The following is a 27187-nucleotide window of genomic DNA, read 5'->3' as shown; positions in this document are numbered from 1 at the left end:
ACTAGCCTGATGCACTGCTCCCGCAGTGTCAAATACTCGTACTCTGGTTTCTCTTCATAACGTACAAGTCTTTCGCCTTTTACTAAAGACTTCCGTGGAGAGCAGCATTAATGAGTTGTTTCTATTTTTGGAAGGCTTTACCTTTGCGGGTGAAGCCCATTCTGTCTGTGCAAAGGAAATCTTCTTGCTGTGCCAAGTGACTTCTCGGAGTAGAGTCACCTTATTTCTTGAGACCGTGCCCATGTTCAAAGCCTGGAGCGCTAAATTGTTGTTGTTTGAACGGTGCTCAGTGGAGCGGGCGGGAGTGCAAAGTTGTACCATCTGAAACGGCTGAAGAGTGCTCACTGCAGCGGGTGGGCGGAGGTGCAAAGTGACGCTTTGTAGGCAAAAAAAGAGCACCGCCACAAGTGCGCATTGTGCCAGGAAGGGCTCTCGGACGTGAAACAGTGGAGGGTTATCGCTTCTCGGCCTTTTGGCTAAGATCAAGTGTAGTATCTGTTCTTATCAGTTTAATATCTGATGCGTCCTCTATATGAGGACTACATATTAAATGGATTTTTAGGCACAGGGGTTGAAAAAGGGGCTTGCTCGTTCACTCCACGCATCGACCCGGTACTGCAGTGCCGCCGGGAACGGTGCACTCTTCCCAACTCTTGTGAAATAACAAAACCAGCGGTACATGGTGGTAGTTTCAGGGAGCCATTGTATTCTGACTTCTAAAATGGAACTATAATCTTTAGAAAAGACGCAGTTTATGAGCACGTCGTGGGATTGAGCTTCCCTGGTTTCTCTGTATGACCATGAACACCAAACTACACACAGAGAACAGAGAAACTTGACAGACACACACTAAGTTATCTGAGAGTCCCATTTTCAGCTGCAGAGAACAATCACATCAGGGAAGTCGACGTGCAGGCTCAACATCAGCCTCTCAAGCCAACTCTCTGGTAAAATAGGGGCAACGTATGGTTCCAGCACCTATGTAACACATATTTGTCACGGGGACTGTGGCTTACGGCCACACCGCCCTGAACACGCCCGATCTCGTCCGAACTCGGAAGCCAAGCAGGGTCGGGCCTGGTTAGTACTTGGATGGGAGACCGCTTGGGAATACCAGGTGCTGTAAGCATTTTTCTCTCTTGTCTTCTCTTCTCTCTGCATGTCTTTTGTTGAAACATCTGTTGATCACCCTGTGATCCATCTTGCTGATCCTGGATCTGCTAAGGTGTCCCAGGTCATGGTTGCCTTTGATCCTCATACATTTAACTTTGTCCTGACAAAGGAGCAGTTCCAAAAAGTCAAACAGGGACTGCCTTTGCATTTGACGCAGTCAAACTGCATGCGCCTGGAGAAGCCAAAAGGCTTACAGCACCTGGTATTCCCAGGCGGTCTCCCCATCCAAGTACTAACCAGGCCCGACTCTGCTTAGCTTCTGAGATAAAACTCTGGCTTTTAGTCTGCGAAAAGAGAGTGAAAGTGAACTCCACTTTGAGATGGCTCTGGGATTGGGCCGACTGGGAGAATTGCTTGAAAAAAACCTCTACACCCAATGAGCGGTCAGAACAAAGCCTCAAGACCCCTAGTCTTTTGCACAGAGTAAAAGACAAAGCAGCCATTGAATAGGGCCCGATTGTTCCTACCTGGTCGGCCGAGGAGCCAGCGTCTCAACCAAGCAAAGCTCACCGTGGGGAAGGTGGCTATGCCAACTAGCCTGATGCACTGCTCCCGCAGTGTCAAATACTCGTACTCTGGTTTCTCTTCATAACGTACAAGTCTTTCGCCTTTTACTAAAGACTTCCGTGGAGAGCAGCATTAATGAGTTGTTTCTATTTTTGGAAGGCTTTACCTTTGCGGGTGAAGCCCATTCTGTCTGTGCAAAGGAAATCTTCTTGCTGTGCCAAGTGACTTCTCGGAGTAGAGTCACCTTATTTCTTGAGACCGTGCCCATGTTCAAAGCCTGGAGCGCTAAATTGTTGTTGTTTGAACGGTGCTCAGTGGAGCGGGCGGGAGTGCAAAGTTGTACCATCTGAAACGGCTGAAGAGTGCTCACTGCAGCGGGTGGGCGGAGGTGCAAAGTGACGCTTTGTAGGCAAAAAAAGAGCACCGCCACAAGTGCGCATTGTGCCAGGAAGGGCTCTCGGACGTGAAACAGTGGAGGGTTATCGCTTCTCGGCCTTTTGGCTAAGACTGCGATCGCCTCCTTTGGGTGGACTATTTTATGCCTTTTCGGCATTAAATTTTTCTCGCTTTGGAGGTTCTTTTTTGCGTTCGATCAAAGTATTCCAAGTCGTTTGTAGTTGGAGTTCTTTGTCTTTAAATTTTCTTGTATTACCCTTTTTCTTTCCAGGTTTTTGCTTTTTGAACGAGTTTCAGCTGAAACAGGGTCGGTGTCGGTGTTCCATTTTTTTAGAGGAAGGTAAGTATCCATTTTTAGTACCTTTTCATCCACTTTTTACTCTTTTATTGGGCTTTTAGTGTGATATTTATTTTTGTTCTTTTAAGCATTTTATTTAAAAACTGTTTGTGGTGCCTCCATCATGTCGGCAAACTATGCTGGCATGAGGAGGCACCACAGCGCTAGATTTTTATTTAAAGAAAAAGAAGGAAAGCTTATAGAGATGTCCAGATTGGACTTCTCTCGGAAGCTAATTCAAAACATATTGAACTTCAAGCCAGACGATTTGAATTGCATCCTGTCATTGCCTTTTAACAAAGGTTTCGATGTAAGTTTTCGCACTGCAGCTTTGCTGCAGGAGTTTTGGATGAGATTTGGTAATGTGCAAGCCCAGTTTTCTGCGTTTACTGTTGAGAAACTTACTGACAATACTCTGAAGACAGTAATTGTCAGAATGTTCAATGAAATGGTGAACGCAGAAGATATCTGTATATGGTTGGGAAGATTCTGCACTGTTAAAGGCCAGGCAATGAAGATGAGGGATGTCGACGGCATCTGGAACTGCGCCTGGAGGGTCCCCATCCAACAATGGAAAGACCCCCAGGGCTTCCAGGGCCTGAAACATCTCCCATCAATGATTGTCTTGGGAGAAAACAGAGGCTACATCCACTACCAGGGACAGCCCAAACTCTGCCGCAAATGTGGGGAGCACGGGCACCTGGTGGAGGCCTGCACGAAGGTGTTTTGTGTCAAATGTAGAGGAATCGGTCACACCTTCGAAGAGTGTACGAATGGCAGAAAGTGCAATCTCTGTGGAGAATCAAACCACCTCTTCAGAGATTGCCCAAAATCCTTTGCCAACAAATTGAAATCCAAAAAAACGCGGGAAGGAAATGGAGGGCAGACCGAGGCAGTTAACGAGCTACTTGAAACAGCTGGGCTGGAAAATTCAAACTTCACGCCAAAATCCCTGAATGGTGGACAGCAGTCAGGTGAGGCCGAGGAGGGGGAGGGGCCTGCTACACCCCCACCAATGGAGAGTTCTGGAGAGGAGGAGGAGGAGGTGGTGCAGGCAGAAGGCGGAGCTAGTTCAGAATGTGAAGAAGTCCAATCACAGGATGATAGCGAGGATGCCTCCCTCCCAGATGCCCAGCAAACAAAGAGGCTTGCATCAGAATTGTCCTCTGATTCTCCTATAGTCTCAGAGAAGAGGGGAAGAGCTGGGACTACCTCAGACAGTTCATCTGTGGAGGAGCCCAGAGTCTTCCCCTCCAATTCACCAAATGAGGTCTCTTTTTTAAATGTAGTTCTGCAATCAACCCCTAGAGACTCAAAGTTTAACAAAACCTTGCAACAGAGGCCAACCCCCAGAGTCCGACCGGGGAATAGAGCTCAACACCCTCGCCTCTCACCTGTAGAAGTGAAGGAAGAGCTCCGTTCACAAGAAATTACATAACTGCTTTTAAGACATTTTAAATGTTTTAACCCTCATTTAGTCTTTTAAGATGTCATACCTGTTGTTTTTAACCATACTCATGACACTCACTCTCTCAACTATTAATGTGAGAAGTGTAAAGTCGAAAGTTAGAGCCCAGAGTGTTTTATCCTTTCTTAGTTCTTTTAAGTCAGATGTTCTTTTAATACAGGAATGCAGCCTACCGTTTTTAAAGCACTACAGACAGTGGGAGGAGATGTGGCCACAGACATCATTGTGGAGTGGATCCAACCAAAACAAAAATGATGGAGTGGCCATTTTGATCAAAAACCCTCAGGTTCTGGTGAAGGGCAGCACTGTGGTGAGAGACGGACGGGCACTTTTAGCACATTTGACTTTTATGGGACAAGATTTTAACCTCTTAAATATTTATGGCTTTAACGAAAAAAATGACCGGTATGACCTTTTAGAAGACCTGCAGTCCCACATGCTAGGTAGGGAACCACTAGTTTTAGGGGGTGATTTTAACTGTATTTTAAGCAGGAGTGACAGAAAAAGAGCAGGGGAATTTTTTAAAGTTGACAAAACATCGGTTTTATTACAGGGCATATGCAAGGATTTTAAACTTCAGGACTGTTTTAAAACCATGCATCCCAGAGAGGAGGGCTTCACCTGGTTCAGTGGTGATGGCACCAGAGCCTCTCGTATAGACTACCTTTTTACACGGGACTGCCCACCAACCGATGCTAGATTGACCCCCGTTTTCTTTTCTGATCACCTGATGCTTTCCTGCACCCTATCACTCTCTTCGGGTGTGACTTCCGGAAGTGGTCTGTGGAAACTAAACTGCTCCCTTTTAAAAGAAAATGAAATAGTTAGTCAGTACCGGGAGCAGTACCACGAGTGGCAGACCCTTCAAGACTTTTACGATACATGTGCACACTGGTGGGAAATGGTGAAGGAAAAGACCCAGACTTTCTTTAGACAGGCAGGTAGGAGAAAAAAGAATAGGGAAAACAGACGCATGATGGGACTGCAGAAGCGACTACAGCGCTATTTTAAATTAAACCAACAAGGGATGGATTTTAATGATGAAATTAAACAAGTGAAAACAGAGATGTCGGTTTTAGCAGATATTAAAAGTAAGGGCGTCATTTTAAGAAGCAGGGAACGAGAAATAGAGGAAGGAGAGAAGTGCACAAGGTATTTTTTTAAGAAAATTGTGAATAAAGGGGGGGCCATTTTAAAGCTAACAAAAGAGAACGGGTGCACAGTTGATTCGATGGAAGAAATTAAACAAGCTGTTGAACAATTTTATCGTGAATTGTACGAACAAAAACCTGTTGAAATGGACACCATGACAGAAGTTTTAAATTTCATAGAAAAAACAGTAAAAGACAGGGTGCTTTTAACCCAAGATTTTACAATTTCAGAGTTAAATAAATGTTTTACAAATTTTAAGAAAGGGAAGTCCCCAGGACAAGATGGACTTCCCTTGGAATTTTATTTGACCTTTTGGGATATTTTAGCACCTGACTTGTTTACTGTTTTTATGGAATTTGAGCAACTTGAGCGACTTCCTGACAGTTTTAGAGCAGGGATAGTGACTCTTCTTCACAAAAAAAAAAGACAAGACTGACTTGAAGAATTGGAGACCGATTACACTTTTAAACTTTGACTGTAAACTTTTTAGTAAACTTTTAACTTCACGTATGTCCTTGTTTTTAGAAGACCTGATTCACCCGGATCAAGCCTGTGCCATCCCGGGGAGGAAGATAACCGACAGCCTCGTACTGATCCGAGACACCATCTGTTATGCGAGAGACAGAAACATTCGGCTAGCAGTCCTAAATTTAGACTTTGAGAAAGCCTTTGATCGGGTCTCGCACCAGTACCTTTTCCAGGTACTGCAAAAAATGGGGTTCCCAGAAAGGTTTATAGCTTGGGTGGGTCTGCTGTACCGGGGCATTACCAGCAAATTCCTTGTTAACGGGCATCTGACAAAAGCAGTAAACATCCACTGCGGTGTCCGTCAGGGTTGTCCGTTATCTGCCCTCCTCTACATCATCTGTGTGGAACCACTGGCACAGAGCTTGAGAAGGGACCACCGAATCAATGGGGTGAGAGTCCCGGGGAGCGGGGGACTATCGACAAAGTGTGTTTTATATATGGACGACGTAAACATTTTATGTACAGACCTAATATCCATCAATAGGACTCTGGACTTGACTGACTGGTATGGACGGGCCTCTGGGGCAAAACTAAACAGAAACAAGACCCAAGCCCAATTTTACGGGCCATGGACAGCGACTGAGACTGCAGGACTCCCCGTGACTATAACCCAGACAAAACAGAAAATACTGGGGATTAATTTTGACAAGGAAGGGGGAGGGACATCAAACTGGCCAGACGTGGTAGGGAAAGTAAAGCAAAGACTAGGATACTGGGGACTTAGAGGACTGACCATTGAAGGAAAGGTTTTAATCATCAAAGCCGTGATTTTACCTTTGCTTTTACTAATCAGTTCTGTTTTTATCCCACCTAGAAAAGTGCTTTTAGACCTGGACCGAGCCATTTTTTATTTTCTGTGGGGCTCCAAGTGGGAAAGACTGAGGAGAGATGTAATGAAGAAACAAAAAGAGAAAGGAGGAAAAGGAGTGCCTGATTTTTATTTGTTTTTAGGAAGCAGATACACTACACTGCACATCCTACAGGCCACAGACCCATCCGGAAACCCCAAAACTAAAGCAATGACACGATTCTGGATGGGTTCTTACCTCAGAAGACTGAAGATTTTACCCACCGACCTAAAAGTGCCTGTGTCTTTTAGCCTGCCACCATCCTATGCTTTTATCCAGACGTTCTTAAAGCATTTTAACTTGGAGGCAGAGGAGTTGCATGTTTTAACAAACCACCGCTCTTTGATTTCTGTTGTGCAGGAGCGGGAACCAGTGAGTCCAGTGCGTGGGCTCGCGTTCGGCGAGCCCTCAACAGTTTGGTGCAACGTCAACCATTCCGCTCTCCCAAACAGACTCCGGGACCTGTCGTGGATGGTGGCTCATGAGATCCTCCCAGTCAGGTCCGTTATGCACTCCCGGGGCATGTCAGCGATCTCAACCTGCCCGCGACCTGGTTGTGGCGCGCCCGAGTCGGTGAGGCACCTGCTCTGGGAGTGCAGCGCTGCTGCAGACCAGTGGGCAACAGCCGGCTCCTTGCAATTCCCGTACTTGCCAGCAAGGGAGGTCCTCACAGCACAACTCGTGCTCTATGGGGTGAGCCAAAAAAAAATTAAAAAAGAATGACTTTGCCAAGCAGTGGCTCACCCTAGCCGCCATCAAAGACGCCATGTGGACCTCCAGGAACTTGCTGGTGAGGAAGCGCATGCAGATCCCCCCCGTGGCTGTGATCCGGATGGCCGCAGCGGCGGCTCAAGCGGCCGGAGCTGCAGGCGGCGGGCCTAGGACACATCCACAAAGAAGAATCGCCTCTGTGCCCATTCGGATGAAGGAGCCGGAGCTACACACAAAAAGGTCAAAGCAACGACGGCCTGGCTCTCCGGGTGAGGCAGGTGGGAAGGAGCAACAGGGTGGGGATCTCCTCTGAGCACCACGACAGGATCCCGAGAGACCTACTGTTTGGGGGAGCGAAATGAGTTTCCCTGGGTAGGGACTCACTGCGCTCCTGCACAAAAAATGGACTTGGAAGAGAGCATTTTAACTAATGCACTCCTTTTTAAAGACACTCAATACAAACTGCTACTCGCATGAGAACTACTTCACATGTAACTTTTACCTTAGACAACATTGACCTTATCTGGAATATCCCATGGAAAACTTGTTTTATTGTTGTTGTTTTAAATGTGGTTATACAGATTACACTTATTTATTGATGTTTTTATTCATAGGTAAAACATATGTCTTAAATATGAAGTTTTTATGAAAATGTGATGTATTAGTGTCAATAAATTTTTTCAAAAGAAAAAAAAATCTGTTCTTATCAGTTTAATATCTGATACGTCCTCAATATGAGGACTACATATTAAATGGATTTTTAGGCACAGGGGATGAAAAAGGGGCTTGCTCCGTTCACTCCACGCATCGTCCCGGTACTGCAGTGCCGCCGGGAATGGTGCACTCTTCCCAACTCTTGTGAAATAACAAAACCAGCGGTACATGGTGGTAGTTTCAGGGAGCCATTGTATTCTGACTTCTAAAATACAACTATAATCTTTAGAAAAGATGCAGTTTATGAGCACGTCGTGGGATTGAGCTTCCCTGGTTTCTCTGTATGACCATGAACACCAAACTACACACAGAGAACAGAGGAGCTTGACAGACACACACTAAGTTATCTGAGAGTCCCATTTTCAGCTGCAGAGAAAAAACACATCAGGGAAGTCGACGTGCAGGCTCAACATCAGCCTCTCAAGTCAACTCTCTGGTAAAATAGGGGAAACGTATGGTTCCAGCACCTATGTAACACATATTTGTCACGAGGACTGTGGCTTACGGCCACACCGCCCTGAACACGCCCGATCTCGTCCGAACTCGGAAGCCAAGCAGGGTCGGGCCTGGTTAGTACTTGGATGGGAGACCGCTTGGGAATACCAGGTGCTGTAAGCATTTTTCTCTCTTCTCTCTGCATGTCTTTTGTTGAAACATCTGTTGATCACCCTGTGATCCATCTTGCTGATCCTGGATCTGCTAAGGTGTCCCAGGTCATGGTTGCCTTTGATCCTCATACATTTAACTTTGTCCTGACAAAGGAGCAGTTCCAAAAAGTCAAACAGGGACTGCCTTTGCATTTGACGCAGTCAAACTGCATGCGCCTGGAGAAGCCAAAAGGCTTACAGCACCTGGTATTCCCAGGCGGTCTCCCCATCCAAGTACTAACCAGGCCCGACTCTGCTTAGCTTCTGAGATAAAACTCTGGCTTTTAGTCTGCGAAAAGAGAGTGAAAGTGAACTCCACTTTGAGATGGCTCTGGGATTGGGCCGACTGGGAGAATTGCTTGAAAAAAACCTCTACACCCAATGAGCGGTCAGAACAAAGCCTCAAGACCCCTAGTCTTTTGCACAGAGTAAAAGACAAAGCAGCCATTGAATAGGGCCCGATTGTTCCTACCTGGTCGGCCGAGGAGCCAGCGTCTCAACCAAGCAAAGCTCACCGTGGGGAAGGTGGCTATGCCAACTAGCCTGATGCACTGCTCCCGCAGTGTCGAATACTCGTACTCTGGTTTCTCTTCATAACGTACAAGTTTTTCGCCTTTTACTAAAGACTTCCGTGGAGAGCAGCATTAATGAGTTGTTTCTATTTTTGGAAGGCTTTACCTTTGCGGGTGAAGCCCATTCTGTCTGTGCAAAGGAAATCTTCTTGCTGTGCCAAGTGATTTCTCGGAGTAGAGTCACCTTATTTGTTGAGACCGTGCCCATGTTCAAAGCTGGAGCGCTAAATTGTTGTTGTTTGAATGGTGCTCAGTGGAGTGGGCGGGAGTGCAAAGTTGTACCATCTGAAACGGCTGAAGAGTGCTCACTGCAACGCCAGAACAAAAACCAAGGTAGAGTTGCCCAGGGATATTTACATTATACAGTCAAATCAGGGGAGAACGCGAACGCAGTCCCCCACTACCAGAAATTATGCAGTCGAGATTCCCACATTTGGGGAATTCGCAAGGGTCAGTACAGCCGGTGTGCAATGGCTGAGCCTCGTCCTGGGTGAACCACCTTCTTGATTATGGTATCTCCCCTGCCAGGTAAGTATGAGTTGGAACTGTCAGAGGCTGACACCTCTTTCCCAGGTGCCTCACTCGGCCGGACGGTGCAGCAAATTCAACTGTCTGCAGTGCCATGCCAGCAGCTAACCTGAATCTGAAAAGCTTGCAGATTAAAACAGTCCGGCTTTTCTTCATCTTTCTGATCAGTTCTTGTTTCAACAACCAAGGAACTTGGAGCACAAATTGATTTAGTTTTTCCACTCTCCCCGTCTCTAGAGCCACACCCACCCACACTGGGAAAATTCTTAGTTGAGGCAAACCCTCACGGCTTAATATCTCCAGTGCAGAAATGCTGCCGTATTCTCATCTCGTTGTTGCCATCACTAAGGCAACGCCCACCTGCCTGGGGTGACTGCACCGTATGACCTCACCTGACAACTGCGCAGCTGCATATCAGCTGTGCAGACCTGCCGCAGCATTCAGCAAACCTTGCAAAACATGGGTTTTAAAGATGGAAAGGTGTCGTTAAAGCAGCAACGCCAGGACAAAAACCAAGGTAGAGTTGCCCAGGGATATTTACGTTATACAGTCAAATCAGGGGAGAGCGCGAACGCAGTCCCCCACTACCAGAAATTATGCAGTCGAGATTCCCACATTTGGGGAATTCGCAAGGGTCAGTACAGCCGGTGTGCAATGGCTGAGCCTCGTCCTGGGTGAACCACCTTCTTGATCATGGTATCTCCCCTGCCAGGTAAGTATGAGTTGGAACTGTCAGAGGCTGACACCTCTTTTCCAGGTGCCTCACTCGGCCGGACGGTGCATCAAATTCAACTGTCTGCAGTGCCATGCCAGCAGCTAACCTGAATCTGAAAAGCTTGCAGATTAAAACAGTCCGGCTTTTCTTCATCTTTCTGATCAGTTCTTGTTTCAACAACCAAGGAATTTGGAGCACAAATTGATTTAGTTTTTCCACTCTCCCCATCTCTAGAGCCACACCCACCCACACTGGGAAAATTCTTAGTTGATGCAAACCCTCACGGCTTAATATCTCCAGTGCAGAAATGCTGCCGTATTCTCATCTCGTTGTTGCCATCACCAAGGCAACGCCCACCTGCCTGGGGTGACTGCACCGTATGACCTCACCTGACAACTGCGCAGCTGCATATCAGCTGTGCAGACCTGCCGCAGCATTCAGCAAACCTTGCAAAACATGGGTTTTAAAGATGGAAAGGTGTCGTTAAAGCAGCAACGCCAGGACAAAAACCAAGGTAGAGTTGCCCAGGGATATTCACGTTATACAGTCAAATCAGGGGAGAGCGCGAACGCAGTCCCCCACTACCAGAAATTATGCAGTCGAGATTCCCACATTTGGGGAATTCGCAAGGGTCAGTACAGCCGGTGTGCAATGGCTGAGCCTCGTCCTGGGTGAACCACCTTCTTGATCATGGTATCTCCCCTGCCAGGTAAGTATGAGTTGGAACTGTCAGAGGCTGACACCTCTTTTCCAGGTGCCTCACTCGGCCAGACGGTGCAGCAAATTCAACTGTCTGCAGTGCCATGCCAGCAGCTAACCTGAATCTGAAAAGCTTGCAGACTAAAACAGTCCGGCTTTTCTTCATCTTTCTGATCAGTTCTTGTTTCAACAACCAAGGAATTTGGAGCACAAATTGATTTAGTTTTTCCACTCTCCCCGTCTCTAGAGCCACACCCACCCACACTGGGAAAATTCTTAGTTGAGGCAAACCCTCACGGCTTAATATCTCCAGTGCAGAAATGCTGCCGTATTCTCATCTCGTTGTTGCCATCACTAAGGCAACGCCCACCTGCCTGGGGTGACTGCACCGTATGACCTCACCTGACAACTGCGCAGCTGCATATCAGCTGTGCAGACCTGCCGCAGCATTCAGCAAACCTTGCAAAACATGGATTTTAAAGATGGAAAGGTGTCGTTAAAGCAGCAACGCCAGAACAAAAACCAAGGTAGAGTTGCCCAGGGATATTCACGTTATACAGTCAAATCAGGGGAGAGCGCGAACGCAGTCCCCCACTACCAGAAATTATGCAGTCGAGATTCCCACATTTGGGGAATTCGCAAGGGTCAGTACAGCCGGTGTGCAATGGCTGAGCCTCGTCCTGGGTGAACCACCTTCTTGATCATGGTATCTCCCCTGCCAGGTAAGTATGAGTTGGAACTGTCAGAGGCTGACACCTCTTTTCCAGGTGCCTCACTCGGCCGGACGGTGCAGCAAATTCAACTGTCTGCAGTGCCATGCCAGCAGCTAACCTGAATCTGAAAAGCTTGCAGATTAAAACAGTCCGGCTTTTCTTCATCTTTCTGATCAGTTCTTGTTTCAACAACCAAGGAATTTGGAGCACAAATTGATTTAGTTTTTCCACTCTCCCCATCTCTAGAGCCACACCCACCCACACTGGGAAAATTCTTAGTTGAGGCAAACCCTCACGGCTTAATATCTCCAGTGCAGAAATGCTGCCGTATTCTCATCTCGTTGTTGCCATCACTAAGGCAACGCCCACCTGCCTGGGGTGACTGCACCGTATGACCTCACCTGACAACTGCGCAGCTGCATATCAGCTGTGCAGACCTGCCGCAGCATTCAGCAAACCTTGCAAAACATGAGTTTTAAAGATGGAAAGGTGTCGTTAAAGCAGCAACGCCAGGACAAAAACCAAGGTAGAGTTGCCCAGGGATATTTACGTTATACAGTCAAATCAGGGGAGAGCGCGAACGTAGTCCCCCACTACCAGAAATTATGCAGTCGAGATTCCCACATTTGGGGAATTCGCAAGGGTCAGTACAGCCGGTGTGCAATGGCTGAGCCTCGTCCTGGGTGAACCACCTTCTTGATCATGGTATCTCCCCTGCCAGGTAAGTATGAGTTGGAACTGTCAGAGGCTGACACCTCTTTTCCAGGTGCCTCACTCGGCCGGACGGTGCAGCAAATTCAACTGTCTGCAGTGCCATGCCAGCAGCTAACCTGAATCTGAAAAGCTTGCAGATTAAAACAGTCCGGCTTTTCTTCATCTTTCTGATCAGTTCTTGTTTCAACAACCAAGGAACTTGGAGCACAAATTAATTTAGTTTTTCCACTCTCCCCATCTCTAGAGCCACACCCACCCACACTGGGAAAATTCTTAGTTGAGGCAAACCCTCACGGCTTAATATCTCCAGTGAAGAAATGCTGCCGTATTCTCATCTCGTTGTTGCCATCACTAAGGCAACGCCCACCTGCCTGGGGTGACTGCACCGTATGACCTCACCTGACAACTGCGCAGCTGCATATCAGCTGTGCAGACCTGCCGCAGCATTCAGCAAACCTTGCAAAACATGGGTTTTAAAGATGGAAAGGTGTCGTTAAAGCAGCAACGCCAGGACAAAAACCAAGGTAGAGTTGCCCAGGGATATTTACGTTATACAGTCAAATCAGGGGAGAGCGCGAACGCAGTCCCCCACTACCAGAAATTATGCAGTCGAGATTCCCACATTTGGGGAATTCGCAAGGGTCAGTACAGCCGGTGTGCAATGGCTGAGCCTCGTCCTGGGTGAACCACCTTCTTGATCATGGTATCTCCCCTGCCAGGTAAGTATGAGTTGGAACTGTCAGAGGCTGACACCTCTTTTCCAGGTGCCTCACTCGGCCGGACGGTGCAGCAAATTCAACTGTCTGCAGTGCCATGCCAGCAGCTAACCTGAATCTGAAAAGCTTGCAGATTAAAACAGTCCGGCTTTTCTTCATCTTTCTGATCAGTTCTTGTTTCAACAACCAAGGAACTTGGAGCACAAATTGATTTAGTTTTTCCACTCTCCCCATCTCTAGAGCCACACCCACCCAAACTGGGAAAATTCTTAGTTGAGGCAAACCCTCACGGCTTAATATCTCCAGTGCAGAAATGCTGCCGTATTCTCATCTCGTTGTTGCCATCACTAAGGCAACGCCCACCTGCCTGGGGTGACTGCACCGTATGACCTCACCTGACAACTGCGCAGCTGCATATCAGCTGTGCAGACCTGCCGCAGCATTCAGCAAACCTTGCAAAACATGGGTTTTAAAGATGGAAAGGTGTCGTTAAAGCAGCAACGCCAGGACAAAAACCAAGGTAGAGTTGCCCAGGGATATTTACGTTATACAGTCAAATCAGGGGAGAGCGCGAACGCAGTCCCCCACTACCAAAAATTATGCAGTCGAGACTCCCACATTTGGGGAATTCGCAAGGGTCAGTACAGCCGGTGTACAATGGCTGAGCCTCGTCCTGGGTGAACCACCTTCTTGATCATGGTATCTCCCCTGCCAGGTAAGTATGAGTTGGAACTGTCAGAGGCTGACACCTCTTTTCCAGGTGCCTCACTCGGCCAGACGGTGCAGCAAATTCAACTGTCTGCAGTGCCATGCCAGCAGCTAACCTGAATCTGAAAAGCTTGCAGATTAAAACAGTCTGGCTTTTCTTCATCTTTCTGATCAGTTCTTGTTTCAACAACCAAGGAACTTGGAGCACAAATTGATTTAGTTTTTCCACTCTCCCCGTCTCTAGAGCCACACCCAACCCACACTGGGAAAATTCTTAGTTGAGGCAAACCCTCACGGCTTAATATCTCCAGTGCAGAAATGCTGCCGTATTCTCATCTCGTTGTTGCCATCACTAAGGCAACGCCCACCTGCCTGGGGTGACTGCACCGTATGACCTCACCTGACAACTGCGCAGCTGCATATCAGCTGTGCAGACCTGCCGCAGCATTCAGCAACCCTTGCAAAACATGGGTTTTAAAGATGGAAAGGTGTCGTTAAAGCAGCAACGCCAGGACAAAAACCAAGGTAGAGTTGCCCAGGGATATTTACGTTATACAGTCAAATCAGGGGAGAGCGCGAACGCAGTACCCCACTACCAGAAATTATGCAGTCGAGATTCCCACATTTGGGGAATTCGCAAGGGTCAGTACAGCCGGTGTGCAATGGCTGAGCCTCGTCCTGGGTGAACCACCTTCTTGATCATGGTATCTCCCCTGCCAGGTAAGTATGAGTTGGAACTGTCAGAGGCTGACACCTCTTTTCCAGGTGCCTCACTCGGCCGGACGGTGCAGCAAATTCAACTGTCTGCAGTGCCATGCCAGCAGCTAACCTGAATCTGAAAAGCTTGCAGATTAAAACAGTCCGGCTTTTCTTCATCTTTCTGATCAGTTCTTGTTTCAACAACCAAGGAACTTGGAGCACAAATTGATTTAGTTTTTCCACTCTCCCCATCTCTAGAGCCACACCCAACCCACACTGGGAAAATTCTTAGTTGAGGCAAACCCTCACGGCTTAATTTCTCCAGTGCAGAAATGCTGCCGTATTCTCATCTCGTTGTTGCCATCACTAAGGCAACGCCCACCTGCCTGGGGTGACTGCACTTTATGACCTCACCTGACAACTGCGCAGCTGCATATCAGCTGTGCAGACCTGCCGCAGCATTCAGCAAACCTTGCAAAACATGGGTTTTAAAGATGGAAAGGTGTCGTTAAAGCAGCAACGCCAGGACAAAGACCAAGGTAGAGTTGCCCAGGGATATTTACGTTATACAGTCAAATCAGGGGAGAGCGCGAACGCAGTCCCCCACTACCAGAAATTATGCAGTCGAGATTCCCACATTTGGGGAATTCGCAAGGGTCAGTACAGCCGGTGTACAATGGCTGAGCCTCGTCCTGGGTGAACCACCTTCTTGATCATGGTATCTCCCCTGCCAGGTAAGTATGAGTTGGAACTGTCAGAGGCTGACACCTCTTTTCCAGGTGCCTCACTCGGCCGGACGGTGCAGCAAATTCAACTGTCTGCAGTGCCATGCCAGCAGCTAACCTGAATCTGAAAAGCTTGCAGATTAAAACAGTCCGGCTTTTCTTCATCTTTCTGATCAGTTCTTGTTTCAACAACCAAGGAACTTGGAGCACAAATTGATTTAGTTTTTCCACTCTCCCCATCTCTAGAGCCACACCCACCCACACTGGGAAAATTCTTAGTTGAGGCAAACCCTCACGGCTTAATATCTCCAGTGCAGAAATGCTGCCGTATTCTCATCTCGTTGTTGCCATCACTAAGGCAATGCCCACCTGCCTGGGGTGACTGCACCGTATGACCTCACCTGACAACTGCGCAGCTGCATATCAGCTGTGCAGACCTGCCGCAGCATTCAGCAAACCTTGCAAAACATGGGTTTTAAAGATGGAAAGGTGTCGTTAAAGCAGCAACGCCAGGACAAAAACCAAGGTAGAGTTGCCCAGGGATATTTACGTTATACAGTCAAATCAGGGGAGAGCGCGAACGCAGTCCCCCACTACCAGAAATTATGCAGTCAAGATTCCCACATTTGGGGAATTCGCAAGGGTCAGTACAGCCGGTGTGCAATGGCTGAGCCTCGTCCTGGGTGAACCACCTTCTTGATCATGGTATCTCCCCTGCCAGGTAAGTATGAGTTGGAACTGTCAGAGGCTGACACCTCTTTTCCAGGTGCCTCACTCGGCCGGACGGTGCAGTAAATTCAACTGTCTGCTGTGCCATGCCAGCAGCTAACCTGAATCTGAAAAGCTTGCAGATTAAAACAGTCCGGCTTTTCTTCATCTTTCTGATCAGTTCTTGTTTCAACAACCAAGGAACTTGGAGCACAAATTGATTTAGTTTTTCCACTCTCCCCATCTCTAGAGCCACACCCACCCACACTGGGAAAATTCTTAGTTGAGGCAAACCCTCACGGCTTAATATCTCCAGTGCAGAAATGCTGCCGTATTCTCATCTCGTTGTTGCCATCACTAAGGCAACGCCCACCTGCCTGGGGTGACTGCACCGTATGACCTCACCTGACAACTGCGCAGCTGCATATCAGCTGTGCAGACCTGCCGCAGCATTCAGCAAACCTTGCAAAACATGGGTTTTAAAGATGGAAAGGTGTCGTTAAAGCAGCAACGCCAGGACAAAAACCAAGGTAGAGTTGCCCAGGGATATTTACGTTATACAGTCAAATCAGGGGAGAGCGCGAACGCAGTCCCCCACTACCAGAAATTATGCAGTCGAGATTCCCACATTTGGGGAATTCGCAAGGGTCAGTACAGCCGGTGTGCAATGGCTGAGCCTCGTCCTGGGTGAACCACCTTCTTGATCATGGTATCTCCCCTGCCAGGTAAGTATGAGTTGGAACTGTCAGAGGCTGACACCTCTTTTCCAGGTGCCTCACTCGGCCGGACGGTGCAGCAAATTCAACTGTCTGCAGTGCCCTGCCAGCAGCTAACCTGAATCTGAAAAGCTTGCAGATTAAAACAGTCCGGCTTTTCTTCATCTTTCTGATCAGTTCTTGTTTCAACAACCAAGGAACTTGGAGCACAAATTAATTTAGTTTTTCCACTCTCCCCATCTCTAGAGCCACACCCACCCACACTGGGAAAATTCTTAGTTGAGGCAAACCCTCACGGCTTAATATCTCCAGTGAAGAAATGCTGCCGTATTCTCATCTCGTTGTTGCCATCACTAAGGCAACGCCCACCTGCCTGGGGTGACTGCACCGTATGACCTCACCTGACAACTGCGCAGCTGCATATCAGCTGTGCAGACCTGCCGCAGCATTCAGCAAACCTTGCAAAACATGGGTTTTAAAGATGGAAAGGTGTCGTTAAAGCAGCAACGCCAGGACAAAAACCAAGGTAGAGTTGCCCAGGGATATTTACGTTATACAGTCAAATCAGGGGAGAGCGCGAACGCAGTCCCCCACTACCAGAAATTATGCAGTCGAGATTCCCACATTTGGGGAATTCGCAAGGGTCAGTACAGCCGGTGTGCAATGGCTGAGCCTCGTCCTGGGTGAACCACCTTCTTGATCATGGTATCTCCCCTGCCAGGTAAGTATGAGTTGGAACTGTCAGAGGCTGACACCTCTTTTCCAGGTGCCTCACTCGGCCGGACGGTGCAGCAAATTCAACTGTCTGCAGTGCCATGCCAGCAGCTAACCTGAATCTGAAAAGCTTGCAGATTAAAACAGTCCGGCTTTTCTTCATCTTTCTGATCAGTTCTTGTTTCAACAACCAAGGAACTTGGAGCACAAATTGATTTAGTTTTTCCACTCTCCCCATCTCTAGAGCCACACCCACCCAAACTGGGAAAATTCTTAGTTGAGGCAAACCCTCACGGCTTAATATCTCCAGTGCAGAAATGCTGCCGTATTCTCATCTCGTTGTTGCCATCACTAAGGCAACGCCCACCTGCCTGGGGTGACTGCACCGTATGACCTCACCTGACAACTGCGCAGCTGCATATCAGCTGTGCAGACCTGCCGCAGCATTCAGCAAACCTTGCAAAACATGGGTTTTAAAGATGGAAAGGTGTCGTTAAAGCAGCAACGCCAGGACAAAAACCAAGGTAGAGTTGCCCAGGGATATTTACGTTATACAGTCAAATCAGGGGAGAGCGCGAACGCAGTCCCCCACTACCAAAAATTATGCAGTCGAGACTCCCACATTTGGGGAATTCGCAAGGGTCAGTACAGCCGGTGTACAATGGCTGAGCCTCGTCCTGGGTGAACCACCTTCTTGATCATGGTATCTCCCCTGCCAGGTAAGTATGAGTTGGAACTGTCAGAGGCTGACACCTCTTTTCCAGGTGCCTCACTCGGCCAGACGGTGCAGCAAATTCAACTGTCTGCAGTGCCATGCCAGCAGCTAACCTGAATCTGAAAAGCTTGCAGATTAAAACAGTCTGGCTTTTCTTCATCTTTCTGATCAGTTCTTGTTTCAACAACCAAGGAACTTGGAGCACAAATTGATTTAGTTTTTCCACTCTCCCCGTCTCTAGAGCCACACCCAACCCACACTGGGAAAATTCTTAGTTGAGGCAAACCCTCACGGCTTAATATCTCCAGTGCAGAAATGCTGCCGTATTCTCATCTCGTTGTTGCCATCACTAAGGCAACGCCCACCTGCCTGGGGTGACTGCACCGTATGACCTCACCTGACAACTGCGCAGCTGCATATCAGCTGTGCAGACCTGCCGCAGCATTCAGCAACCCTTGCAAAACATGGGTTTTAAAGATGGAAAGGTGTCGTTAAAGCAGCAACGCCAGGACAAAAACCAAGGTAGAGTTGCCCAGGGATATTTACGTTATACAGTCAAATCAGGGGAGAGCGCGAACGCAGTACCCCACTACCAGAAATTATGCAGTCGAGATTCCCACATTTGGGGAATTCGCAAGGGTCAGTACAGCCGGTGTGCAATGGCTGAGCCTCGTCCTGGGTGAACCACCTTCTTGATCATGGTATCTCCCCTGCCAGGTAAGTATGAGTTGGAACTGTCAGAGGCTGACACCTCTTTTCCAGGTGCCTCACTCGGCCGGACGGTGCAGTAAATTCAACTGTCTGCTGTGCCATGCCAGCAGCTAACCTGAATCTGAAAAGCTTGCAGATTAAAACAGTCCGGCTTTTCTTCATCTTTCTGATCAGTTCTTGTTTCAACAACCAAGGAACTTGGAGCACAAATTGATTTAGTTTTTCCACTCTCCCCATCTCTAGAGCCACACCCAACCCACACTGGGAAAATTCTTAGTTGAGGCAAACCCTCACGGCTTAATTTCTCCAGTGCAGAAATGCTGCCGTATTCTCATCTCGTTGTTGCCATCACTAAGGCAACGCCCACCTGCCTGGGGTGACTGCACTTTATGACCTCACCTGACAACTGCGCAGCTGCATATCAGCTGTGCAGACCTGCCGCAGCATTCAGCAAACCTTGCAAAACATGGGTTTTAAAGATGGAAAGGTGTCGTTAAAGCAGCAACGCCAGGACAAAGACCAAGGTAGAGTTGCCCAGGGATATTTACGTTATACAGTCAAATCAGGGGAGAGCGCGAACGCAGTCCCCCACTACCAGAAATTATGCAGTCGAGATTCCCACATTTGGGGAATTCGCAAGGGTCAGTACAGCCGGTGTACAATGGCTGAGCCTCGTCCTGGGTGAACCACCTTCTTGATCATGGTATCTCCCCTGCCAGGTAAGTATGAGTTGGAACTGTCAGAGGCTGACACCTCTTTTCCAGGTGCCTCACTCGGCCGGACGGTGCAGCAAATTCAACTGTCTGCAGTGCCATGCCAGCAGCTAACCTGAATCTGAAAAGCTTGCAGATTAAAACAGTCCGGCTTTTCTTCATCTTTCTGATCAGTTCTTGTTTCAACAACCAAGGAACTTGGAGCACAAATTGATTTAGTTTTTCCACTCTCCCCATCTCTAGAGCCACACCCACCCACACTGGGAAAATTCTTAGTTGAGGCAAACCCTCACGGCTTAATATCTCCAGTGCAGAAATGCTGCCGTATTCTCATCTCGTTGTTGCCATCACTAAGGCAACGCCCACCTGCCTGGGGTGACTGCACCGTATGACCTCACCTGACAACTGCGCAGCTGCATATCAGCTGTGCAGACCTGCCGCAGCATTCAGCAAACCTTGCAAAACATGGGTTTTAAAGATGGAAAGGTGTCGTTAAAGCAGCAACGCCAGGACAAAAACCAAGGTAGAGTTGCCCAGGGATATTTACGTTATACAGTCAAATCAGGGGAGAGCGCGAACGCAGTCCCCCACTACCAGAAATTATGCAGTCAAGATTCCCACATTTGGGGAATTCGCAAGGGTCAGTACAGCCGGTGTGCAATGGCTGAGCCTCGTCCTGGGTGAACCACCTTCTTGATCATGGTATCTCCCCTGCCAGGTAAGTATGAGTTGGAACTGTCAGAGGCTGACACCTCTTTTCCAGGTGCCTCACTCGGCCGGACGGTGCAGTAAATTCAACTGTCTGCTGTGCCATGCCAGCAGCTAACCTGAATCTGAAAAGCTTGCAGATTAAAACAGTCCGGCTTTTCTTCATCTTTCTGATCAGTTCTTGTTTCAACAACCAAGGAACTTGGAGCACAAATTGATTTAGTTTTTCCACTCTCCCCATCTCTAGAGCCACACCCACCCACACTGGGAAAATTCTTAGTTGAGGCAAACCCTCACGGCTTAATATCTCCAGTGCAGAAATGCTGCCGTATTCTCATCTCGTTGTTGCCATCACTAAGGCAACGCCCACCTGCCTGGGGTGACTGCACCGTATGACCTCACCTGACAACTGCGCAGCTGCATATCAGCTGTGCAGACCTGCCGCAGCATTCAGCAAACCTTGCAAAACATGGGTTTTAAAGATGGAAAGGTGTCGTTAAAGCAGCAACGCCAGGACAAAAACCAAGGTAGAGTTGCCCAGGGATATTTACGTTATACAGTCAAATCAGGGGAGAGCGCGAACGCAGTCCCCCACTACCAGAAATTATGCAGTCGAGATTCCCACATTTGGGGAACTCGCAAGGGTCAGTACAGCCGGTGTGCAATGGCTGAGCCTCGTCCTGGGTGAACCACCTTCTTGATCATGGTATCTCCCCTGCCAGGTAAGTATGAGTTGGAACTGTCAGAGGCTGACACCTCTTTTCCAGGTGCCTCACTCGGCCGGACGGTGCAGCAAATTCAACTGTCTGCAGTGCCATGCCAGCAGCTAACCTGAATCTGAAAAGCTTGCAGATTAAAACAGTCCGGCTTTTCTTCATCTTTCTGATCAGTTCTTGTTTCAACAACCAAGGAACTTGGAGCACAAATTGATTTAGTTTTTCCACTCTCCCCATCTCTAGAGCCACACCCACCCACACTGGGAAAATTCTTAGTTGAGGCAAACCCTCACGGCTTAATATCTCCAGTGCAGAAATGCTGCCGTATTCTCATCTCGTTGTTGCCATCACTAAGGCAACGCCCACCTGCCTGGGGTGACTGCACCGTATGACCTCACCTGACAACTGCGCAGCTGCATATCAGCTGTGCAGACCTGCCGCAGCATTCAGCAACCCTTGCAAAACATGGGTTTTAAAGATGGAAAGGTGTTGTTAAAGCAGCAACGCCAGGACAAAGACCAAGGTAGAGTTGCCCAGGGATATTTACGTTATACAGTCAAATCAGGGGAGAGCGCGAACGCAGTCCCCCACTACCAGAAATTATGCAGTCGAGATTCCCACATTTGGGGAATTCGCAAGGGTCAGTACAGCCGGTGTGCAATGGCTGAGCCTCGTCCTGGGTGAACCACCTTCTTGATCATTGTATCTCCCCTGCCAGGTAAGTATGAGTTGGAACTGTCAGAGGCTGACTCCTCTTTTCCAGGTGCCTCACTCGGCCGGACGGTGCAGCAAATTCAACTGTCTGCAGTGCCCTGCCAGCAGCTAACCTGAATCTGAAAAGCTTGCAGATTAAAACAGTCCGGCTTTTCTTCATCTTTCTGATCAGTTCTTGTTTCAACAACCAAGGAACTTGGAGCACAAATTGATTTAGTTTTTCCACTCTCCCCATCTCTAGAGCCACACCCACCCACACTGGGAAAATTCTTAGTTGAGGCAAACCCTCACGGCTTAATATCTCCAGTGCAGAAATGCTGCCGTATTCTCATCTCGTTGTTGCCATCACTAAGGCAACGCCCACCTGCCTGGGGTGACTGCACCGTATGACCTCACCTGACAACTGCGCAGCTGCATATCAGCTGTGCAGACCTGCCGCAGCATTCAGCAAACCTTGCAAAACATGGGTTTTAAAGATGGAAAGGTGTCGTTAAAGCAGCAACGCCAGGACAAAAACCAAGGTAGAGTTGCCCAGGGATATTTACGTTATACAGTCAAATCAGGGGAGAGCGCGAACGCAGTCCCCCACTACCAGAAATTATGCAGTCGAGATTCCCACATTTGGGGAATTCGCAAGGGTCAGTACAGCCGGTGTGCAATGGCTGAGCCTCGTCCTGGGTGAACCACCTTCTTGATCATGGTATCTCCCCTGCCAGGTAAGTATGAGTTGGAACTGTCAGAGGCTGACACCTCTTTTCCAGGTGCCTCACTCGGCCGGACGGTGCAGCAAATTCAACTGTCTGCAGTGCCATGCCAGCAGCTAACCTGAATCTGAAAAGCTTGCAGATTAAAACAGTCCGGCTTTTCTTCATCTTTCTGATCAGTTCTTGTTTCAACAACCAAGGAACTTGGAGCACAAATTGATTTAGTTTTTCCACTCTCCCCATCTCTAGAGCCACACCCACCCACACTGGGAAAATTCTTAGTTGAGGCAAACCCTCACGGCTTAATATCTCCAGTGCAGAAATGCTGCCGTATTCTCATCTCGTTGTTGCCATCACTAAGGCAACGCCCACCTGCCTGGGGTGACTGCACCGTATGACCTCACCTGACAACTGCGCAGCTGCATATCAGCTGTGCAGACCTGCCGCAGCATTCAGCAAACCTTGCAAAACATGGGTTTTATAGATGGAAAGGTGTCGTTAAAGCAGCAACGCCAGGACAAAAACCAAGGTAGAGTTGCCCAGGGATATTTACGTTATACAGTCAAATCAGGGGAGAGCGCGAACGCAGTCCCCCACTACCAGAAATTATGCAGTCGAGATTCCCACATTTGGGGAATTCGCAAGGGTCAGTACAGCCGGTGTGCAATGGCTGAGCCTCGTCCTGGGTGAACCACCTTCTTGATCATGGTATCTCCCCTGCCAGGTAAGTATGAGTTGGAACTGTCACAGGCTGACTCCTCTTTTCCAGGTGCCTCACTCGGCCGGACGGTGCAGCAAATTCAACTGTCTGCAGTGCCATGCCAGCAGCTAACCTGAATCTGAAAAGCTTGCAGATTAAAACAGTCCGGCTTTTCTTCATCTTTCTGATCAGTTCTTGTTTCAACAACCAAGGAACTTGGAGCACAAATTGATTTAGTTTTTCCACTCTCCCCATCTCTAGAGCCACACCCAACCCACACTGGGAAAATTCTTAGTTGAGGCAAACCCTCACGGCTTAATTTTTCCAGTGCAGAAATGCTGCCGTATTCTCATCTCGTTGTTGCCATCACTAAGGCAACGCCCACCTGCCTGGGGTGACTGCACCGTATGACCTCACCTGACAACTGCGCAGCTGCATATCAGCTGTGCAGACCTGCCGCAGCATTCAGCAACCCTTGCAAAACATGGGTTTTAAAGATGGAAAGGTGTCGTTAAAGCAGCAACGCCAGGACAAAAACCAAGGTAGAGTTGCCCAGGGATATTTACGTTATACAGTCAAATCAGGGGAGAGCGCGAACGCAGTCCCCCACTACCAGAAATTATGCAGTCGAGATTCCCACATTTGGGGAATTCGCAAGGGTCAGTACAGCCGGTGTACAATGGCTGAGCCTCGTCCTGGGTGAACCACCTTCTCGATCATGGTATCTCCCCTGCCAGGTAAGTATGAGTTGGAACTGTCAGAGGCTGACACCTCTTTTCCAGGTGCCTCACTCGGCCGGACGGTGCAGCAAATTCAACTGTCTGCAGTGCCATGCCAGCAGCTAACCTGAATCTGAAAAGCTTGCAGATTAAAACAGTCCGGCTTTTCTTCATCTTTCTGATCAGTTCTTGTTTCAATAACCAAGGAACTTGGAGCACAAATTGATTTCGTTTTTCCACTCTCCCCATCTCTAGAGCCACACCCACCCACACTGGGAAAATTCTTAGTTGAGGCAAACCCTCGCGGCTTAATATCTCCAGTGCAGAAATGCTGCCGTATTCTCATCTCGTTGTTGCCATCACTAAGGCAACGCCCACCTGCCTGGGGTGACTGCACCGTATGACCTCACCTGACAACTGCGCAGCTGCATATCAGCTGTGCAGACCTGCCGCAGCATTCAGCAAACCTTGCAAAACATGGGTTTTAAAGATGGAAAGGTGTCGTTAAAGCAGCAACGCCAGGACAAAAACCAAGGTAGAGTTGCCCAGGGATATTTACGTTATACAGTCAAATCAGGGGAGAGCGCGAACGCAGTACCCCACTACCAGAAATTATGCAGTCAAGATTCCCACATTTGGGGAATTCGCAAGGGTCAGTACAGCCGGTGTGCAATGGCTGAGCCTCGTCCTGGGTGAACCACCTTCTTGATCATGGTATCTCCCCTGCCAGGTAAGTATGAGTTGGAACTGTCAGAGGCTGACACCTCTTTTCCAGGTGCCTCACTCGGCCGGACGGTGCAGCAAATTCAACTGTCTGCAGTGCCATGCCAGCAGCTAACCTGAATCTGAAAAGCTTGCAGATTAAAACAGTCCGGCTTTTCTTCATCTTTCTGATCAGTTCTTGTTTCAACAACCAAGGAACTTGGAGCACAAATTGATTTAGTTTTTCCACTCTCCCCATCTCTAGAGCCACACCCACCCACACTGGGAAAATTCTTAGTTGAGGCAAACCCTCACGGCTTAATATCTCCAGTGCAGAAATGCTGCCGTATTCTCATCTCGTTGTTGCCATCACTAAGGCAACGCCCACCTGCCTGGGGTGACTGCACCGTATGACCTCACCTGACAACTGCGCAGCTGCATATCAGCTGTGCAGACCTGCCGCAGCATTCAGCAACCCTTGCAAAACATGGGTTTTAAAGATGGAAAGGTGTTGTTAAAGCAGCAACGCCAGGACAAAGACCAAGGTAGAGTTGCCCAGGGATATTTACGTTATACAGTCAAATCAGGGGAGAGCGCGAACGCAGTCCCCCACTACCAGAAATTATGCAGTCGAGATTCCCACATTTGGGGAATTCGCAAGGGTCAGTACAGCCGGTGTGCAATGGCTGAGCCTCGTCCTGGGTGAACCACCTTCTTGATCATTGTATCTCCCCTGCCAGGTAAGTATGAGTTGGAACTGTCAGAGGCTGACTCCTCTTTTCCAGGTGCCTCACTCGGCCGGACGGTGCAGCAAATTCAACTGTCTGCAGTGCCCTGCCAGCAGCTAACCTGAATCTGAAAAGCTTGCAGATTAAAACAGTCCGGCTTTTCTTCATCTTTCTGATCAGTTCTTGTTTCAACAACCAAGGAACTTGGAGCACAAATTGATTTAGTTTTTCCACTCTCCCCGTCTCTAGAGCCACACCCACCCACACTGGGAAAATTCTTAGTTGAGGCAAACCCTCGCGGCTTAATATCTCCAGTGCAGAAATGCTGCCGTATTCTCATCTCGTTGTTGCCATCACTAAGGCAACGCCCACCTGCCTGGGGTGACTGCACCGTATGACCTCACCTGACAACTGCGCAGCTGCATATCAGCTGTGCAGACCTGCCGCAGCATTCAACAAACCTTGCAAAACATGGGTTTTAAAGATGGAAAGGTGTCGTTAAAGCAGCAACGCCAGGACAAAAACCAAGGTAGAGTTGCCCAGGGATATTTACGTTATACAGTCAAATCAGGGGAGAGCGCGAACGCAGTCCCCCACTACCAGAAATTATGCAGTCGAGATTCCCACATTTGGGGAATTCGCAAGGGTCAGTACAGCCGGTGTGCAATGGCTGAGCCTCGTCCTGGGTGAACCACCTTCTTGATCATGGTATCTCCCCTGCCAGGTAAGTATGAGTTGGAACTGTCAGAGGCTGACACCTCTTTTCCAGGTGCCTCACTCGGCCAGACGGTGCAGCAAATTCAACTGTCTGCAGTGCCATGCCAGCAGCTAACCTGAATCTGAAAAGCTTGCAGATTAAAACAGTCTGGCTTTTCTTCATCTTTCTGATCAGTTCTTGTTTCAACAACCAAGGAACTTGGAGCACAAATTGATTTAGTTTTTCCACTCTCCCCATCTCTAGAGCCACACCCAACCCACACTGGGAAAATTCTTAGTTGAGGCAAACCCTCACGGCTTAATATCTCCAGTGCAGAAATGCTGCCGTATTCTCATCTCGTTGTTGCCATCACTAAGGCAACGCCCACCTGCCTGGGGTGACTGCACCGTATGACCTCACCTGACAACTGCGCAGCTGCATATCAGCTGTGCAGACCTGCCGCAGCATTCAGCAACCCTTGCAAAACATGGGTTTTAAAGATGGAAAGGTGTCGTTAAAGCAGCAACGCCAGGACAAAAACCAAGGTAGAGTTGCCCAGGGATATTTACGTTATACAGTCAAATCAGGGGAGAGCGCGAACGCAGTCCCCCACTACCAGAAATTATGCAGTCGAGATTCCCACATTTGGGGAATTCGCAAGGGTCAGTACAGCCGGTGTGCAATGGCTGAGCCTCGTCCTGGGTGAACCACCTTCTTGATCATGGTATCTCCCCCTGCCAGGTAAGTATGAGTTGGAACTGTCAGAGGCTGACACCTCTTTTCCAGGTGCCTCACTCGGCCGGACGGTGCAGCAAATTCAACTGTCTGCAGTGCCATGCCAGCAGCTAACCTGAATCTGAAAAGCTTGCAGATTAAAACAGTCCGGCTTTTCTTCATCTTTCTGATCAGTTCTTGTTTCAACAACCAAGGAATTTGGAGCACAAATTGATTTAGTTTTTCCACTCTCCCCGTCTCTAGAGCCACACCCACCCACACTGGGAAAATTCTTAGTTGATGCAAACCCTCACGGCTTAATATCTCCAGTGCAGAAATGCTGCCGTATTCTCATCTCGTTGTTGCCATCACTAAGGCAACGGCCACCTGCCTGGGGTGACTGCACCGTATGACCTCAACTGACAACTGCGCAGCTGCATATCAGCTGTGCAGACCTGCCGCAGCATTCAGCAAACCTTGCAAAACATGGGTTTTAAAGATGGAAAGGTGTCGTTAAAGCAGCAACGCCAGGACAAAA

The 27187-nt window shown here is 48.5% G+C and overlaps 31 non-coding genes and 1 pseudogene across 31 annotated transcripts; 7 read left to right on the top strand and 25 right to left on the bottom strand.

Annotated features, from left to right (window-relative positions):
- Window positions 1-38: 38 nt before the first annotated feature.
- Window positions 39-151, top strand: LOC142372339 (U5 spliceosomal RNA). Its single transcript, XR_012768220.1, has one exon. It is a non-coding gene; the product is annotated as a U5 spliceosomal RNA (small nuclear RNA).
- Window positions 152-456: 305 nt separating this feature from the next.
- Window positions 457-646, top strand: LOC142370146 (U2 spliceosomal RNA). Its single transcript, XR_012767801.1, has one exon. It is a non-coding gene; the product is annotated as a U2 spliceosomal RNA (small nuclear RNA).
- A 364-nt stretch (window positions 647-1010) lies between these two features.
- On the top strand, window positions 1011-1129 carry LOC142401497 (5S ribosomal RNA). The gene has a single exon (XR_012773143.1). It is a non-coding gene; the product is annotated as a 5S ribosomal RNA (ribosomal RNA).
- A 614-nt stretch (window positions 1130-1743) lies between these two features.
- LOC142372334 (U5 spliceosomal RNA) lies at window positions 1744-1856 on the top strand. Its single transcript, XR_012768219.1, has one exon. It is a non-coding gene; the product is annotated as a U5 spliceosomal RNA (small nuclear RNA).
- A 5934-nt stretch (window positions 1857-7790) lies between these two features.
- Window positions 7791-7969, top strand: LOC142370451 (U2 spliceosomal RNA; annotated as a pseudogene).
- A 364-nt stretch (window positions 7970-8333) lies between these two features.
- Window positions 8334-8452, top strand: LOC142401492 (5S ribosomal RNA). Its single transcript, XR_012773141.1, has one exon. It is a non-coding gene; the product is annotated as a 5S ribosomal RNA (ribosomal RNA).
- Window positions 8453-9056: 604 nt separating this feature from the next.
- On the top strand, window positions 9057-9169 carry LOC142374178 (U5 spliceosomal RNA). Its single transcript, XR_012768658.1, has one exon. It is a non-coding gene; the product is annotated as a U5 spliceosomal RNA (small nuclear RNA).
- A 256-nt stretch (window positions 9170-9425) lies between these two features.
- On the bottom strand, window positions 9426-9589 carry LOC142366193 (U1 spliceosomal RNA). The gene has a single exon (XR_012766740.1). It is a non-coding gene; the product is annotated as a U1 spliceosomal RNA (small nuclear RNA).
- Window positions 9590-10137: 548 nt separating this feature from the next.
- Window positions 10138-10301, bottom strand: LOC142402138 (U1 spliceosomal RNA). Its single transcript, XR_012773298.1, has one exon. It is a non-coding gene; the product is annotated as a U1 spliceosomal RNA (small nuclear RNA).
- A 548-nt stretch (window positions 10302-10849) lies between these two features.
- On the bottom strand, window positions 10850-11013 carry LOC142402133 (U1 spliceosomal RNA). Its single transcript, XR_012773297.1, has one exon. It is a non-coding gene; the product is annotated as a U1 spliceosomal RNA (small nuclear RNA).
- Window positions 11014-11561: 548 nt separating this feature from the next.
- Window positions 11562-11725, bottom strand: LOC142402129 (U1 spliceosomal RNA). The gene has a single exon (XR_012773296.1). It is a non-coding gene; the product is annotated as a U1 spliceosomal RNA (small nuclear RNA).
- Window positions 11726-12273: 548 nt separating this feature from the next.
- Window positions 12274-12437, bottom strand: LOC142366118 (U1 spliceosomal RNA). The gene has a single exon (XR_012766722.1). It is a non-coding gene; the product is annotated as a U1 spliceosomal RNA (small nuclear RNA).
- A 548-nt stretch (window positions 12438-12985) lies between these two features.
- Window positions 12986-13149, bottom strand: LOC142402126 (U1 spliceosomal RNA). Its single transcript, XR_012773295.1, has one exon. It is a non-coding gene; the product is annotated as a U1 spliceosomal RNA (small nuclear RNA).
- A 548-nt stretch (window positions 13150-13697) lies between these two features.
- Window positions 13698-13861, bottom strand: LOC142365849 (U1 spliceosomal RNA). The gene has a single exon (XR_012766665.1). It is a non-coding gene; the product is annotated as a U1 spliceosomal RNA (small nuclear RNA).
- Window positions 13862-14410: 549 nt separating this feature from the next.
- Window positions 14411-14574, bottom strand: LOC142365912 (U1 spliceosomal RNA). Its single transcript, XR_012766678.1, has one exon. It is a non-coding gene; the product is annotated as a U1 spliceosomal RNA (small nuclear RNA).
- A 549-nt stretch (window positions 14575-15123) lies between these two features.
- Window positions 15124-15287, bottom strand: LOC142365812 (U1 spliceosomal RNA). The gene has a single exon (XR_012766658.1). It is a non-coding gene; the product is annotated as a U1 spliceosomal RNA (small nuclear RNA).
- Window positions 15288-15835: 548 nt separating this feature from the next.
- On the bottom strand, window positions 15836-15999 carry LOC142365869 (U1 spliceosomal RNA). Its single transcript, XR_012766669.1, has one exon. It is a non-coding gene; the product is annotated as a U1 spliceosomal RNA (small nuclear RNA).
- A 548-nt stretch (window positions 16000-16547) lies between these two features.
- On the bottom strand, window positions 16548-16711 carry LOC142402124 (U1 spliceosomal RNA). The gene has a single exon (XR_012773294.1). It is a non-coding gene; the product is annotated as a U1 spliceosomal RNA (small nuclear RNA).
- Window positions 16712-17259: 548 nt separating this feature from the next.
- LOC142402114 (U1 spliceosomal RNA) lies at window positions 17260-17423 on the bottom strand. The gene has a single exon (XR_012773291.1). It is a non-coding gene; the product is annotated as a U1 spliceosomal RNA (small nuclear RNA).
- Window positions 17424-17971: 548 nt separating this feature from the next.
- Window positions 17972-18135, bottom strand: LOC142365842 (U1 spliceosomal RNA). The gene has a single exon (XR_012766664.1). It is a non-coding gene; the product is annotated as a U1 spliceosomal RNA (small nuclear RNA).
- A 549-nt stretch (window positions 18136-18684) lies between these two features.
- Window positions 18685-18848, bottom strand: LOC142365905 (U1 spliceosomal RNA). The gene has a single exon (XR_012766677.1). It is a non-coding gene; the product is annotated as a U1 spliceosomal RNA (small nuclear RNA).
- A 549-nt stretch (window positions 18849-19397) lies between these two features.
- On the bottom strand, window positions 19398-19561 carry LOC142365807 (U1 spliceosomal RNA). The gene has a single exon (XR_012766657.1). It is a non-coding gene; the product is annotated as a U1 spliceosomal RNA (small nuclear RNA).
- Window positions 19562-20109: 548 nt separating this feature from the next.
- Window positions 20110-20273, bottom strand: LOC142365864 (U1 spliceosomal RNA). The gene has a single exon (XR_012766668.1). It is a non-coding gene; the product is annotated as a U1 spliceosomal RNA (small nuclear RNA).
- Window positions 20274-20821: 548 nt separating this feature from the next.
- LOC142402558 (U1 spliceosomal RNA) lies at window positions 20822-20985 on the bottom strand. The gene has a single exon (XR_012773392.1). It is a non-coding gene; the product is annotated as a U1 spliceosomal RNA (small nuclear RNA).
- Window positions 20986-21533: 548 nt separating this feature from the next.
- On the bottom strand, window positions 21534-21697 carry LOC142366064 (U1 spliceosomal RNA). Its single transcript, XR_012766708.1, has one exon. It is a non-coding gene; the product is annotated as a U1 spliceosomal RNA (small nuclear RNA).
- Window positions 21698-22245: 548 nt separating this feature from the next.
- LOC142402109 (U1 spliceosomal RNA) lies at window positions 22246-22409 on the bottom strand. Its single transcript, XR_012773290.1, has one exon. It is a non-coding gene; the product is annotated as a U1 spliceosomal RNA (small nuclear RNA).
- A 548-nt stretch (window positions 22410-22957) lies between these two features.
- LOC142402103 (U1 spliceosomal RNA) lies at window positions 22958-23121 on the bottom strand. The gene has a single exon (XR_012773289.1). It is a non-coding gene; the product is annotated as a U1 spliceosomal RNA (small nuclear RNA).
- A 549-nt stretch (window positions 23122-23670) lies between these two features.
- Window positions 23671-23834, bottom strand: LOC142366182 (U1 spliceosomal RNA). The gene has a single exon (XR_012766736.1). It is a non-coding gene; the product is annotated as a U1 spliceosomal RNA (small nuclear RNA).
- A 548-nt stretch (window positions 23835-24382) lies between these two features.
- Window positions 24383-24546, bottom strand: LOC142366228 (U1 spliceosomal RNA). Its single transcript, XR_012766754.1, has one exon. It is a non-coding gene; the product is annotated as a U1 spliceosomal RNA (small nuclear RNA).
- A 548-nt stretch (window positions 24547-25094) lies between these two features.
- LOC142366057 (U1 spliceosomal RNA) lies at window positions 25095-25258 on the bottom strand. Its single transcript, XR_012766707.1, has one exon. It is a non-coding gene; the product is annotated as a U1 spliceosomal RNA (small nuclear RNA).
- A 548-nt stretch (window positions 25259-25806) lies between these two features.
- LOC142402096 (U1 spliceosomal RNA) lies at window positions 25807-25970 on the bottom strand. The gene has a single exon (XR_012773287.1). It is a non-coding gene; the product is annotated as a U1 spliceosomal RNA (small nuclear RNA).
- Window positions 25971-26519: 549 nt separating this feature from the next.
- Window positions 26520-26684, bottom strand: LOC142366160 (U1 spliceosomal RNA). Its single transcript, XR_012766730.1, has one exon. It is a non-coding gene; the product is annotated as a U1 spliceosomal RNA (small nuclear RNA).
- Window positions 26685-27187: the final 503 nt, after the last annotated feature.

Source organism: Odontesthes bonariensis, chromosome 2, assembly GCF_027942865.1.
Source record: "Odontesthes bonariensis isolate fOdoBon6 chromosome 2, fOdoBon6.hap1, whole genome shotgun sequence".
Lineage (NCBI taxonomy): Eukaryota > Metazoa > Chordata > Actinopteri > Atheriniformes > Atherinopsidae > Odontesthes > Odontesthes bonariensis.
Note: the sequence above shows the minus strand (reverse complement) of the source record. Positions and strands in the feature narration are given on the sequence as shown.